The sequence below is a fragment of the Gorilla gorilla genome, chromosome 10 (assembly GCF_029281585.2).
Source record: "Gorilla gorilla gorilla isolate KB3781 chromosome 10, NHGRI_mGorGor1-v2.1_pri, whole genome shotgun sequence".
In the NCBI taxonomy this organism is placed as follows: Eukaryota; Metazoa; Chordata; class Mammalia; order Primates; family Hominidae; genus Gorilla; species Gorilla gorilla.
In genome coordinates, this window is record NC_073234.2 from 99,791,956 (window position 1) to 99,807,152 (window position 15,197).

The 15,197-nt window shown below is 35.6% G+C and overlaps 1 pseudogene; it reads right to left on the minus strand.

The window, feature by feature from the left end:
* Positions 1–10,514: 10,514 nt before the first annotated feature.
* LOC101148852 (ribosome biogenesis protein WDR12-like) lies at positions 10,515–11,779 on the minus strand (annotated as a pseudogene).
* Positions 11,780–15,197: the final 3,418 nt, after the last annotated feature.

A 15,197-nucleotide genomic window follows, 5' to 3' on the forward strand; every position in this document is an offset into this window, starting at 1 on the left:
TTGTTGTGCCTGAAAACACATAAGATTTTTTTTTTCTCTTTATGGTTATGCTTCACTGATTTGACCAGGATATGCTAGAGTTCTTGTTTTGTTTTGTTTTGTTTTGTTTTGTTTGGGTGGAGTTTATTTGTTTTGTTTCTTTATTATTTATTCATGCTGAATTTTCCAAGCTCTTTTGGTCTTAGATTTAGTCTTTTGAACTCAGAGAAACTTTACTCAATTATTTTTAAGTGCTGATCTTCTTTCATTTTTCTATCTTCTCCTTAAATCCTAGAGGCACTAGCTACTCTAGATATGTGTTCTTTTCTGCAACATTTTCTTTTTATTGAATGAAATTGCCTAGAAACTTGTACCATTACATGTGATGCTAACACAAAATAAAATATGCAATGCGAGTACATTTATAAAAAGGTCAAAGATACGTTAATAGCTGGGAGCATTGGCTCATACTTGTAATCCCAGCTACTCAGGAGGCTGAGGTGGGAATATGCCTTGAGCACAGGATTTTGAGACTGCAGAGAACTAGGATAGCACCACTGCACTCCAGCCTGAGTGATAGAGTGAGACCGTGTCTCTGATTAAAGAAATAAATAACACTGTTACAGAAACATACAAATAGGCAGGAAAACTAGAATAAAAACAAAAAAGTAATTACCATCAAAGCCATCATATGTGTTATTTGCACATCTTTCAGACATACATATTGGTGGTAAAAATACAAAGAGAAGTAAAAGCCAATTGCCATTAAAGTTAGAAGGGTGGTTATTCCTGAGAGAGGATATGTGTTTAGACAAGAAATTATGAGGGACTTCTGGAGAGGTGACAATTTTCTTTCCAACCTAGACGGTGATTACATGGCATTGATTTCAGTTATATGATATGCTGCTTTATACAATTTTATGCACTGTTGTGTGTATATATATATTATTTTTCACACTCAGACATATTTATTTTCTTTAAGAAACCCAGAGTTCAAAAAGCAGACTTGAAAATCTATAATACTTCAAAAGTAACATTTGTATAATTAATAAATGGAAGACAACTTGGTTAAACAGAAGAAAACAAAGTGTTTACTAACAGTGTCATTAGGCTATGAACTTGCAAATTAGGCATGGAATAGTCTATATTGATGTGAATCACATTTTCCCTTATGTATGTAGCATCTAAAATTTATGTGAAACGAGGAATAGTCGCATGGCTTACCATCCAGTCTAAATACTTAACATTACTGCCAACCTGAGAAGCTTTATATAATAAATATATTTAGACCAAGTTGATACACTAAAAATGTGAATTATAACCAATTATAAGGACCCAGTAAAATCACAGGAGAAGTAGAGGAGGAAGTAACACAATATTATATGTTTTACTTTTGCACCTCTTTCAATAGTTTAGTATTCAGACAAATCATAATCCCAGAAAGATTATACTCTCTGGGTGGTTAACTTCAACAGTGCAAGTGAAATATTTTAGTTCTTCATAGACTAAGTTATACAGCTCAAAAGATGCTAGTCACTAACTAGATCTCTCTAATTCCCTAGGCGTTCTTAACTCTTTCGCTTACCTATTATGGAACTTTTAAAATTTAAATTTTCTTTTGTATATCTGCTGCCATTCTTGCTTGCTCAATTGCTCACTCACTATAGAGTTTAAGTAAACCCAGACCAGGAGAAATTATCCTGAATCCTTCTTTTGGTGGTGGTGTAAGATTTTCTCACAGTCTTTTTTGCTGCTATAATTTCCATTTTATATATATTTTTTTCTCACTGAACTCTTCTGTCACAACCAATCCTTTTTCACAGTTTATACATTTCCAATTATGGCAAAAAGGTATCCCAATACTTCCCAAGACGTCCCAAGAGTCCTAAGACAAAAAAGACTTCCCAATATTTCCCAAGAGTTGTCTGAAAACTCTTTCTACACCATTTATAGTATTTAAAAATCCCTTTCCCTTCTGGATTTTGAGCTCACTTTGATGGATTTGTGCTAAGCAACTTCTCTTTCCACTGGACATTTTCTTTCATTTGAAGCCTGACGTAGGGGGATATATAGTCACTCCAACTTTACGTGGAAAAAATCTTAAGTGATATCTCCCTTTTAATATGAGGACATTATATATTTCCACTGTATTATACAGAACGAACTTCAAGGACAGGAGGAATTTCTCTTTTCATAGATTCAGTCCATCATTCCGAAATTCCAATTGTGTAATGCAGATTACCTGAGGCTATTTTTTCACTATCTTTCCATTTCTTGGGTGATAGCAGTCATATCAGTTTGGGTCATATTGGTTTGATTTCACCCAAGGGCTAGAAGGCCAATTTGCATTATGTGAATGTGCTAGCTGCTTAATTGTCTAGTCTAGACATAAACCTTGTCCAGGGACAGCTAGACACAGTTGAATGGAGATGGCAGCACACAGACATGTGACTTTGGTATTGAGGAATGACAGGGACCCTGGCTTTTCTGAAAAACATGGGGATAGGGTTCTTATGGACATATAAGTAAGCATTTGCTACTAAAAAAATGAAGTTTTAAGAAATCATTCTAAACATTTCTACTGTATACATTTTTAGTTTCCTTATTTCAAACTTTGAGTACCCTTACTCTTTCTCAGCTATTAATTGCTAAATGTTATATCTTGAAATTGATAATATAAATTGGGTAAGTAATATGTAGGGCACAAGACATGGGAGCTTAAATGGCTAAATATAATTTGTTTTTCAGCTTTGTGTTTTTAGGTTTGGGTTCCTATAAAATTTAATTTTGATCTTAAAACCAAAGTTTTGCATTAAAGAATACCCAGTTTTCACAAAAATAATTTTTTTTAAGATTTTCTATTTTGCTTCTTCCCCACTGAAAATAAAATTTTGTGTGATATATATTCTGAAAGTGATAAATCAAACATTATGCAATATGTGGTAGTCTGTGGCTTCTGAGGGAAATTAATAACATCTGTAATTGGGAACTTCGTTGAAACCAAATCTCAAATAAATGGCACCATGAATGCTATTATTGACTGGGAAAATTACTGTCTAAATAAAAATGAAAATCCATGTTTCAGGCTGTTATTATTTCCTTGCCTCAAGTTAATTTCCTCTATACTACCTTTCCCACTGGTGACAGCCACTAGAATTTTCTCTAACCACAAGCATATTACTGTTCAGATGCTACAAATAGCACAAAGCATATCCGTACTGGAAAAACCCGGAATGTAGCTCTATTTTCATTCTAGGTTCAAAGTATTTTTTTGGAAAATGATAAGCAGATATGAAAGTTAGCCCCAGTAGCATTCCAGCACCCATAAATATAGTATTTTAGTATAAATATCTATAATATTTTTGTCCTATTTAGTAATTAGGTCTCATTTGCATGTCCAAATAATACTGTGAGAAGAATATATTGTAAAATAATAATTATGTGAAATATCAGCTATAAAATTACTGAAGGACACATTTTGAAATCATTCAGAGTGTGCTGACGTAGGATAGTTCTTAGTTATTACACCAAGAATCAGACTAGTTTCTGGGTTCTCAGGTATTCATGAAAAAACATTCCATCTTGTCAGGTTTCTTGTCCTATTCTTCAATGATTCTATTTTACGTTCTATTTTAACTGCAAAAATCCACAAATTTTTCAGATAAAGAATCTAAACTTCTTAGAAGTTAAGGAAATTTCATAGTGACAAATAATTCATGAAACAGCCATGACTGCAAATCTGGTCTACCTGATTCCAAAGTCCATGATTTTTCATTCTTCCTTACTATTCTCCATTATTCTCATCAATATCCTACAGGCAGATAGTCCTCAATCCTAAAAGTTACAAAAATCACACTCATGGTGTCCTGGAAAATGCAATGAAATCAGTTAAAAGTTGTGGCAATGGCATCAGGTAGAAGGCACCGTAATAGTTGAACTAGAGGCAATGGGGTTCTAAAATAGGGAAACACCCATAATCATGACAAGAGAGGAACGGATATAATTGATGTATATTTAAAATATATAGGACATAACTCTTTTGATGTTAAGTATGAAGAAGATGTAGGCTGCATCATTTCCTATGACTTTTGAAGCTCTAATCAAAATATGAGTTAGGGCAATTAGATTTACCTTTTAGAAATTTAGAATTTGGAAGCCATGAGACTAAGTCTGTTTCCACTGACACTTGAGGTAAAAAACATAAAATTTTCAGATTAGGCTGTAAATTAAAAAAACAAAATAATTTAGGCATACAGAAAGGAACAAAGATCTAATGACTGAAAGAACTTCTGGCCCATGATAAATAGAAATATCCATTCCTAATGGCTTTCAAATTCCCACTTGCAATCTGTGGGAGGCCTGGATATATCTTGATCCGTCTATGGGTGGGGACCAGAGTGACATATTACAAAAACACTAGCTTGAGCTTATTTGAGTAAGTTTTTGTTCCTTGTAACAACAACAAAAATCCAAACCAAACAAATATCTCCCTTTAACTGAGAAGAAACATAAATTGTTGTGGAATGTCTGCATTAACTGTGATAGACATATACAGGGGTTAAAGGCATAAAGAATTAAAAGCCAGTAAGAGAAACTGTAGACAGTAGGGTAATTTAGGCATATATGCATAACTATTTTCCAGAAATCTACTGTGATGATCCTAACTCATTGATGAAATAAGAGATTTCGTATCCATACATCAGAAATTTTAAGGAAATTTATCTATAAATCAACTTCAAATTAAACCAAACAGAAGGAAAGGCTGGTTCCAAATAACAGAGTAAAGAAAAGTAATTTGTTTTAAATGGGATAATTTCACTGATGTTATCTTAGATTTCAGTTTTTATCTTATTAATATAATCAAAGGTAAAAATCCATCTACGAAAAAGAAATGAAAATTTTATAAAGCATTGATTATATACAGTTATGCTAAGTACTACGAAAAATCTAGTTGAAATAAACAGCATTCTTATTAAAAATAAATTATCTTCTTGGCTTTAGATTCAGAAGAAAAAAATCACAGTCAGGAAAAAAATTGAGAACCATTTTTAGGTGAAAATGACTCCAGTCTTGCCTAATTTTTTTTTTAGAAGCTGCTTTCAAACAGATAAGGAATAAAAATTCCACTGTTTGGTACTAATCTAGAGATAATTATCTATCTATGTACCTACCTACATATCTATCAAAACATAGTGCGTGTATATGTAAGCCTATATATCTGCTTAACTGTAATAAAATTTAAAAAAATATTTGAAATGTAAAATAAATATGACATAATTAGGGTCAATCTCTAAAATGTAAAATAAATATATTGACATAATTAGGTTTAACCTTTTGGGTTAATCCTTTGTTGTGTTTACAAAGCAAATTTTATGTTAACTTAACCATAAGCAAAGCCTGTAGTATCACATTATTCCTTAGTTTAAGGAAGAGTTAAGGATTCTGCAGGTTAAAAAAAATAATGTTTTTCTTCATTTAATACCATGTGATATTATTTGTGTGTATTGGTTTTCTTCCATGGTTTCCGTCTCATAACTCCCATAGCCCTTGATATTTACTAAGTGACTAAAGTGATATCTTTTGTTAAAGCATCTTTTGTCTTTGATTCCTGAAACAACTTTGAAACAGATTCTTAGTGATAAAGGTGGAAGTCTCTGGTTATAATGTTGGGGTACTTTAGGCCTTAGAAGCAAGACTCAGAAAATAGAATCTCTCTGACCTTCTCCTGCCCTCCTTTCACCTGCTCCTTTTTCTACCCAAGGCCTTCCATAGAAACTTAAAATATATTCTTCCCTTGCCTTTATGTCTTGGAGCTGGCCATCAAGATATTCTCTGACCCACCTTGCCTGATTGTAAGTCAGACTGATTTCAGAAGAGGTTCTGCCCCATACTCAGGAGGAAAGAATGTTGTACAGAGATGCCAAGAAGAATCTGAACAGGCAGACCTCGCTGGGTTTTCCCACTCAGTCTACTAGTATTAGATCACACCCTTTTTGACCAATCACATTTCTACATCATTATCCATGCTTCAATCATGCCTATACAATGAAGTCTCAAAAAAAGGCCCAAGAGGAGAGGTTACAGTGAGCTTCTGGACAGCTGAACTGATGGAGGCTTACAGGAAGGTGAAGAGGAATTCATGTACTTGTTGGGAGGGCGCACCCCAACTCCATGGGAACTGAAGCGCCTGCACTCAGGATCCTTCCAGATCTCACCCTGCGTTATTTCTTTGCTTCCCTTTTTGTGAGCTACTATAGCAAATTAATGGAACCTGATGAAGAGGTTGTGGAAACCAAACTTGAAGCTGAGCCAGTTGGTCTGAAGTTCTGGAGGCCTGGATTTGTGACTGGTGTCTGACATGTGGGCTGTCTTGTGGTTCTGAGTCCTCAACCTGTGGGATGTGATGCTATCTCAGGTTAGAGAGTCTCAGAATTGCACTGGAGTAGAAGACACCTGGTTGGTCTCCGCTACAAAATTGATTGCTCGCTTGCTGGTGGAAAAAATCCCCACACATATGGTGTCAGAAGCGTGTTGTGAGAGTATAATGGGAGAAGCTGAGTTTGTTTTTTCTACTTATACCATTCATGTTTTTAATTCTCTCTTAACGTGAGTCATATTCATTCAACAATGTATGACTCCTATGTCAGGTATTCCCTGGTCATAATGTTCTCTAGCTCTTTGATTTGAAATTCTGACTTATATAGTATACACACCTTTCTCAGAACACTTAACATCTATAGAGACATTAGGCAGGAGGAATAAATTGTTACTAGGAAGGAAGGCAGGAAGAAGAGACAGGAAATAAAGTGTTGTGTTCTATTTCGAACAAAGCACTGTGATGGTTACTTTATCTTTAATTCCTAATAACACCAAGCAGTAATTGTCCTGATCTGGCAAATTGGAAAACAGGATCAGGCATGGTGGTTCTGACTTTACCCCACAAGTTCTCCTCCAGAAAACTAGGGCATGCTGTGCTAGCACTGTCAATATTACAGCAGTGAATTCAAAGCCAAGTGAAAAATCTCAGCTACAATAATAAAGGGTGTTAGAAGATAGTGGTTAAGAACACAAGGTCCAACATTAGGTGTCCTAGGTTCAAATCCAGGTCTGAGATATATTAAGTTTATGACCTTGGGCAATTTATGTAACTTCTCCATGCTACAGATAGTTCATCTGTAACAATGGGATAATACATTCTGCTTCTCAAGTTATTGTAATTATTCAATCAGTTAATATGTGTAAAATATCTAGGTGAGTGTTTGGTTCACAGTAAGAGCTTTATAGGTTTGCTAATAATGTTGCTGCTTAAAATTAAACCTGGTGGATAAAATGAGGATAATTTTCTGTCCTAGAACCTAAAGCATCTTTCTTGTTCACTGCTGTGCATCTTCTACAAACAAGACATTGTGCATTCCTAGCAATCCCTTTTCATCTTAATCCTTCAGTCCAAGGATTTACTATTCTAAGTAAAGTAGAATTTTCTGCAGTTTTCCTTTTCAGTATTTATGTCTTTTCTCTTTTTTAGCTTTTATTTTAAGTTCATAAGCAGGATGTGCAGGTTTGTTACATAGGTAGATGTGGGGGTTTGTTATACAGATTATTTCATCACCAGGTATTAAGCCTAGTATCCATTAGTTATTTTTTCTGATCCTCTCCCTTCTCCCACCTTCCACCCTCTGATAGACTCCAGTGTGTTTTTCCCTCTATGTGCCCATGTGTTCTCATTATTTAGTTCTTTTCTCTAACCTAAAGTAATTTCTCTGTGTGATGCTTAATTTTATGTGTCAACTTGGCTGGGCCACATTACAGATATTTGTTCCAACTTTATTCTCGATATTTATGTGAGGGTGCTTTTGGATGGGATTTACATTTAAATTATTGGACTTTGAGTAAACCAGATTGCCTTACATAATGTGAGTTAGTTTCATCTAATTAGTTGAAAGCTTAATAGAAAAAAAGGCTTGATAAATCCTATTCCATCACCACCCCAAACCCCAGCAGGAGGAAATTTTCCAGCAGACTGTCATTAGACTTCATCTGCTCTTCCTGATTTCTGCAATAAACTATCTTAAGACTTGAACTGCAACCTCAGCTCTTTCCTGTGTCTTTGCCTGCTGGCCACCTTTATCGGGGAAACCAGCCCCCAATATCTCAACGTAGGTTCTTTCTATTTTCCCTAAGTGCCGGCTGGTCTGAGAAATAAAGAGAAAGAGTACAAAGAGAGAAATTTTACAGCTGGGCCTCTGGGGGTGTCATCACATATTGGTAGGACTGTGATGGCAATCCCGAGCCACGAAACCAGCAAGTTTTTATTAGGGATTTTAAAAGGGGAGGGGGTGTACAAACAGGGAGTAGGTTTCAAGGATCACATGCTTCAAAGGGCAATAAAGATCATAAGGCAAGGCAAAATTAGAATTACTGATGAGGGTCTATGTCCTGCTGTGCATGCATTGTCTTGATAAACACTGTAACAGCAAACAGGGTTCGAGAGCACAGAACCAGTCTGACTAAAATTTACCAGGCTGGAATTTCCCAATCCTGATAAGCCTGAGGGTACTGCAGGAGACCAGGGTGTATTTCAGTCCTTATCTCAGCCGCATAAGACAGACACTCCAGAGCGGCCGTCAGTAGACCTACCTCCAGGAATGCATTCCTTCCCCAGGGTTATTCCTTGCTGGGAAAAGAATTCAGTGATATTTTTTCTACTCACACATACATCTATAGGCTTTCTACAAGAAGAAAAATATGAATCTACTCTGCCCAACCCTGCAGGCAGTCAGACCTCATGGTTATCTTCCCTTATCCCCTGAAAATTGCTGTTATTCTGTTATTTTTCAGGGTGCACTGATTTCATACTGGTCAAACACATATGTTTTACAATCCATTTGTACAATAGTGGTCCTGAGGTGACATATAGTCTCAGCTTATGAAGATAACAGGATTAAGAGATTAAAGTAAAGACAGGCATAAGAAATTATAAGAGTATTGATGGGGAAGTGATAAATGTCCATGAAATCTTCACAATTTATGTTCAGAGGTTGCAGTAAAGACAGGCATAAGAAATTATAAAAGTATTAACTTGGGGAACTGATAAATATCCATGACATCTTCCAGTTTATGTTCTTCTGCCTTGGCTCCAGCCGGTCCCTCTCTTTGGGGTCCCTGACTTCCCACAACACACCTTGTAGATTTTGGACTTGCCTGCCTCTAGAATTGGGTAAGCCAATTATTCAGAATGAATAAATATATTTCTATATGAACATACATTTTATTGGTTCTGTTTCTCTGGATAATCCTAATACATCCTGGTTTTGCATTTTCTGACTCTAATTTTTCTCAAACTTTCCCCTCATCTCTTTGGTAATTTGAGAGTTTCCCCTGCCCAATAAAATCAACGAAGGCGAAAAAGGCCATCTGCTCCTTCCTGCCAACTTGGATGGGCACATTACAAAATTCACAAAATAAAGGACATATTACCCAACCAATTCTCTTGATTTGGGAAAGGAAAGAATCCATATGTTTCTTTCTAACTTCCCATTCTTTTCAAATGAAACTAGTAAAATTTATCATGGATTTAATTTTTTAATGCTGAGAATATTTTTGATAAATTGAGTTAGAAGGCCAAGCAATCTTCCAGAGTATTTTCCCTTTTGGAAGTAGCATTGGCATGAATGAGTCTGAAGAAAGAGGGCCATCATAAACAGTCTCACATGGGCTCACACAGGAGCTACTTCCTTATCTTTTCCCCATTTAAAATCCATAAACTCTTTGGAATGAAACCCTTTTGTCCACAACATTCCCAGAGCACATAGACATTAAATCATGAAGTTTTATGTAGTTGTCTGGTACTGGAATTAACTTCAAGGGACATCTAGAAAACAACAAATGCTAGATAATATCAGCATAGTATCAGATAATAAAAAAACAAAGCAAAACAAAATACTATGTTAAAAAAAAAACTGCTGGAAACAGCCGGGACAAAACATTGCAGACAGCTATAGTGCTGTCTAGAAAAAAAACAAATGCTAGGCAATATCAGCATAGTATCAGATAATAAAAAACAAAGCAAAACAAAATACTATGTTAAAAAAAAAAAACTGTTGAAAACAGCCAGGACAAAACATTGCAGACAGCTATGCAGTGCAATGTTAAGAATGTGGGACCTGGAGACAGGTGCTACAACTTTACCACTACACTTTCTTTAAAAATTAAGGTTTATGTTTTTATTTTTGTATTTGTAACGTACTCTTTTATAGAACTTCAAAAGAAAATCTTAATACAAATTAACACTTTTAAAAAGAAATTAAAAACTCAAAGTTTATCTTCAATAATTTATATAGGGTAGTAAATGCAGGCCACATTTTATATTTTCTAAACACCAACTATTCCATTATAAAATAAAAAAGTGGTATATTAACTATTATAAAGGATGAAACTATTATAAAAACTTTAATCTAAAAGGCTGCTTTCTGCATCTGCATCAATGTAATTTCATGATTCTTTACCAATATTTGTAGAAAGAATCTATAATGAAATTATCGTTCACTTTCATGCCCCACATGGGAAGTGGTAGGTGAATATATGTAGGAATATAACTCATTGTCTGATCTTCCACTGAGAAGTATCCCTGTGTTTGTCCAGTCTACACTCAGAATTTTGTCTTCATGAGCAGCTAGATCACAGAATGGAGCCTTAAAACTTCTTGTATTCTGCAGCTTGACAGTGTCACCTAAATATACTGAAATCAGCTGCTGTTCATGAATAGAAGACCATTTTACTGATGTCACCCAGCCTGTATGTGAAGTTGGGAAAAAGACAGCAAAAAAACTATCTTTAGTTTGGGGATCCCAGTCTTATATGCATGTCTGTGCTTCCAGATGCTAAACATTTACAGAATAGAAAATAGAAAATACAATACTTTATTTCCTGACAAAGCTGAGTTAAGACTGCTGAACTCAACATGCCACACTCTAATTGTGTGGTCCCAAGATGCACTGCAGATTCCTTCAACATTTGACCACAGAACCAAGGAAATTGCTTCCTTGTGGTCAGAGAGGGTCAGCATGGGAGTCCTTGTTAGTTCCAATTGCTCTGTTTTCTGTTTCTTTCTCAATTTGTGTGTTCCCCCATTTCATCTTCTTTATCTATAGAGACTGTAGACTAGATATTTAACATTTTATCTCATCAGCCACTGCAAAATATAGTTTCTGAGCTATCAACAGCTATATAATCTACACTTCCAGTATGATCTCTGCAGCAGTGTAGGGCTTTCCCTGTTTCTCATTAAATTCTACTCCGGTAAGACAGTACTCTGATCAATGGAAGAATTCAGTAAAAACAAGACAAACTGTCTTTTTTCACCCAGGCCACATTTTTCACAGCATCTGTATATTTCACAATCATCATTACGAACTTTTCTTCCAAGCATCAGAACCCAGAAGTCTCATCATAAGAACCAGTCAAGGTACATTCCTCTGCCCCTTTAATTGAACTGATGCAGTCATCATAGAATATGCATTGCTCTGGTTGGTGGGCAGTGTACTTCTCCACATTCTAGTTCCACAACCTCTTATGATGAGATGATCTCAAGGTCCATGTGTTTGACCAAGGAAATTAGCAGAAACTGGCCCTCCAGTTTGAAATCAAACTCCACATGTTTGTCGAACTCATTTTTGTCCTTCAGCAATTTATTCATGTTACTAAGGTCAGCTATTTCAGAGGCAGCAGAGATTGAGAAGAGAACATCATCTATGATATATTTCATGTTATTACTGTAGAAGTGTGTTTGGAAAGGAGACATGGCAGGGAGTACACACAAGACTTGCCCACAGAAACATATGGGTTGGTATTCAGAGAACAAGAGCTCTGGTCTCTTAGGATTAAAAAATCGCAGCTCAAAATTAGACAATATGTAAGTGAGAAGCTGCATTTGAAGGCTGGCTTCCACTTTGTTTCCTTGGATCTCTTCCTATATTTTCAATTAATTGTAGAATCCCATATATCTGATTTTACAGAAGTAATATAGACAGATTTAATGTACTTTAGTTTTCCCCACATTCACTTTCCTTTCACACTCCCAACTCTACTCTCACCATTCCTAACACCTGACAACTACGAATCTGTTTTCCATTTCTATAGTTTTGTCATTTCAAGATTGTTATATAAATGAAATTATACAGTCTGCTCCTTTTGGAATTGGCTTTCCTTACTCTGCAAAATTATCCAAAGATTCCTCCAGTATACTATGTGTATTATTAGAGGTTTTTTTCTTACTATTGCTGAGTAGTATTCCATGTATGGGTGCACGAGTTCATTTAGTCAGTCACTCATTGGAGGTCACTCCAATTATTTCCAGTTTTTGATTATTGTGAATAAAGCTGCTGTAAACATTTGTTACAGATTTTTGTGTGAATATAAATTTTAATTTTTCTGGGGAAAATTCCCAGAAAACTTCTGGGTTGTATGATAGTTAATATGTGTAGTTTTTTTAAGAAACTGCCATTTTGGTTTCCTGAGTGACTGTACTATTTTACATTCCCACTGGTAATGCATAAGTGATCCAGTTTTTCCACATTCTTGCCAACATTCGGTGTCATCACTATTTTCTTTATTCCATTCTCATAGGTGTGTACTGACGTATCGTTGTGGATGTAATTTGTATTTAACTAATGGCTAATAAGGGTGAACAACTTTTCATGTGTTTGTTTCTTCTTATTTCTTCTCCTGTATTAGTCCAGGTTCTCCAGAGGGACAGAACTCATAGGATGTAAGTATATATGACGGATAGTTTGTTAGGGAGAAATGGCTCACAGGTTCACAAGACCAAGTCCCATGACAGACCGTCTGCAAGCTGGGGAAGAGAGAAGCCAGTAGTGGATCATCTAAGTCCAAAAAGCCTCAAAAGTAGGGGAGCTAACAGTGCAGCCTTCAGTCTGTGACTGAAGGCCTGAGAGCCCCTGGCAAACCACTGGTATAAGTCCAACAATCCAAAGGCTGAAGAATCTGGAGTCTGATGGAATGGAAGGAAACATCCAGCACAGGAAAAAATATGAAAACCAGAAGACTCAGCAAGAATGGTTATCCCATCTTCTTCCACCTGGTTTGTCCTAGTGGTGCTGGCAGCTGATTGGATGGTGCCCACCCCTTGCGTCAGCATGCCCTGGACATGAGACATTAAGTCAAAGGAAATTATTTTAGAACTTTAAGATTTCATGACTCTCCTGATAGGTTTTGAACTTGCATGGGACCTGTAGCCCCTTCATTATGGCCAATGTCTTCCTTTTGCAATAGGAGCATTTACCCAATACTCATACTCCCATTGTACCTTGGAAGTAACTAACTAACATTTTTTTCCACAAGTTATTGGGGTACATGTGGTATTTGGTAACATAAGTAAGTTATTTAGTGGTGACTTGTGAGATTTCGTGCGCCCATCAACCATGCAGTATACCCCGCACCATTTTTGTAGTCTTTTATCCCTCGTCCCCTTCCCACTCTTCCCCCAGGATATATATACATATCTTTCTGGAGGAGTCTTTAGGGTTTTCAAGTAAATGATCATATCATCGGCAAATAGGGACAGTTTGACTTCTTCTTTACTAATCCCTGATCACCACATCCAAGGCAACATCTGCTGTTTTTTGATTTTTTGATTATGTCCATTCTTGCAGGAGTAAGGCGGTATTGCATTCTGGTTTTGATTTGCATCTCCCTGATCATTAGTGATGTTGAGCATTTTTCATATGTTTGTTGGCCATTTGTATATCTTCTTTTGAGAATTGTCTATTCATGTCTTTAGCCCACTTTTTGATGTTTTTTTTAAATTATTGATTTGTTTGAGTTTGTTGTAGATTCTGGATATTAGTCCTTTGTCAGATTTACAGATTGTGAAGATTTTCTCCCACTCTGTGGGTTGTCTGTTTACTCTGCTGACTCTTCCTTTTGCTGTGCAAAAACTGTTTAGTTTAATTAGGTTCCAGCTATTTATCTTTATTTTTATTTCATTTGCTTTTGGGTTCTTGGGTATGACCCGTAAAACATAATAAATGTAAATAAATAGAGAAATAAATGTAAAAGGATGTATTTTCTTACCAGCTTTGTCCACTGAAAGGGCTGAAAGTTAGTAAGCACACCTCAGAACTTGGCCTTATATACCAATTTTTACTGAAAATGAAATTGGAGCTCCTTTGGAGAAATGGTTGATGCCAAGGCTAGGGGAAAAGAAAAAAAAAAACAGATGAGCATTGAACATCTTGTTATTCCAGAATATAAGAAAGTGACTAAAGAAAGATACAGCCACATCAAAAGAACCCAAAAATTAGTTCAAAGAATCTCCCACTGATCAAAACAGGAATACCCTGAGCATCAAAAGGAATCATTATATTAGTGGCTTATAAACCATTGATTAAAATAAAGACCAATGAATCTACACTGACATAAATAAATAATTAAATTCATCATATGATGAGGAATGTGATAATTATGTAGCTTCAAAGTACCCCTCCATGAAATGCTTATTTACATAGAGAAAAAACTGAGTGTCTTTGTAGTGCAGAAGCCTGGAGACCCCATCTTCATTAGATGATTACTGTTAGTTTCACCTGAAATGGGACAAATTGGCATTGTGTGTCCATTCATAGAATGCAGTAAGAAGGCATAACATCCCTACTCTTATCAAAAATGCATAACATGAATCTCATCCTGAAGAAATAGCAGACAAACTCAAATAGAGGAAAATTTTGTGAAATAACTGGCCTTATAATCTTCAAAAACTTCAACATCATGCAAATTAAGAAAAGAGTAAGTAAATGTTCTTGACTGAAAGAGACAAAAGGGACACAAAGCCTATGTGCAATTGGAGTCCTTCAACTGGATCACTTTGCTATAAATGGTATATTTGGAGCAACTGATGTGATTTAAATCTGTTTGATGATGAGATTATAGTAACATATCACCTTAGTAGGAAATATTAGGTGCTATATCAGCATTATTTCTATAAAATGTGTTTCTGTCTACAATAGCACTCACCTCACTACATTCTAATTCAAAGTAAAGTATTCTAATTCAAAGTAAAGTTATTGGATTTTATCATTTATAGTGCCTAGTGTGGTGTTTTATGGATCAAATGAATAAAACAATTACCAATCTAATTCAAAGGTAAAATAAATTCTAGAATGTCTATATTGTTAAAAAGTATACTCAGCAAAAAATAAAATTCA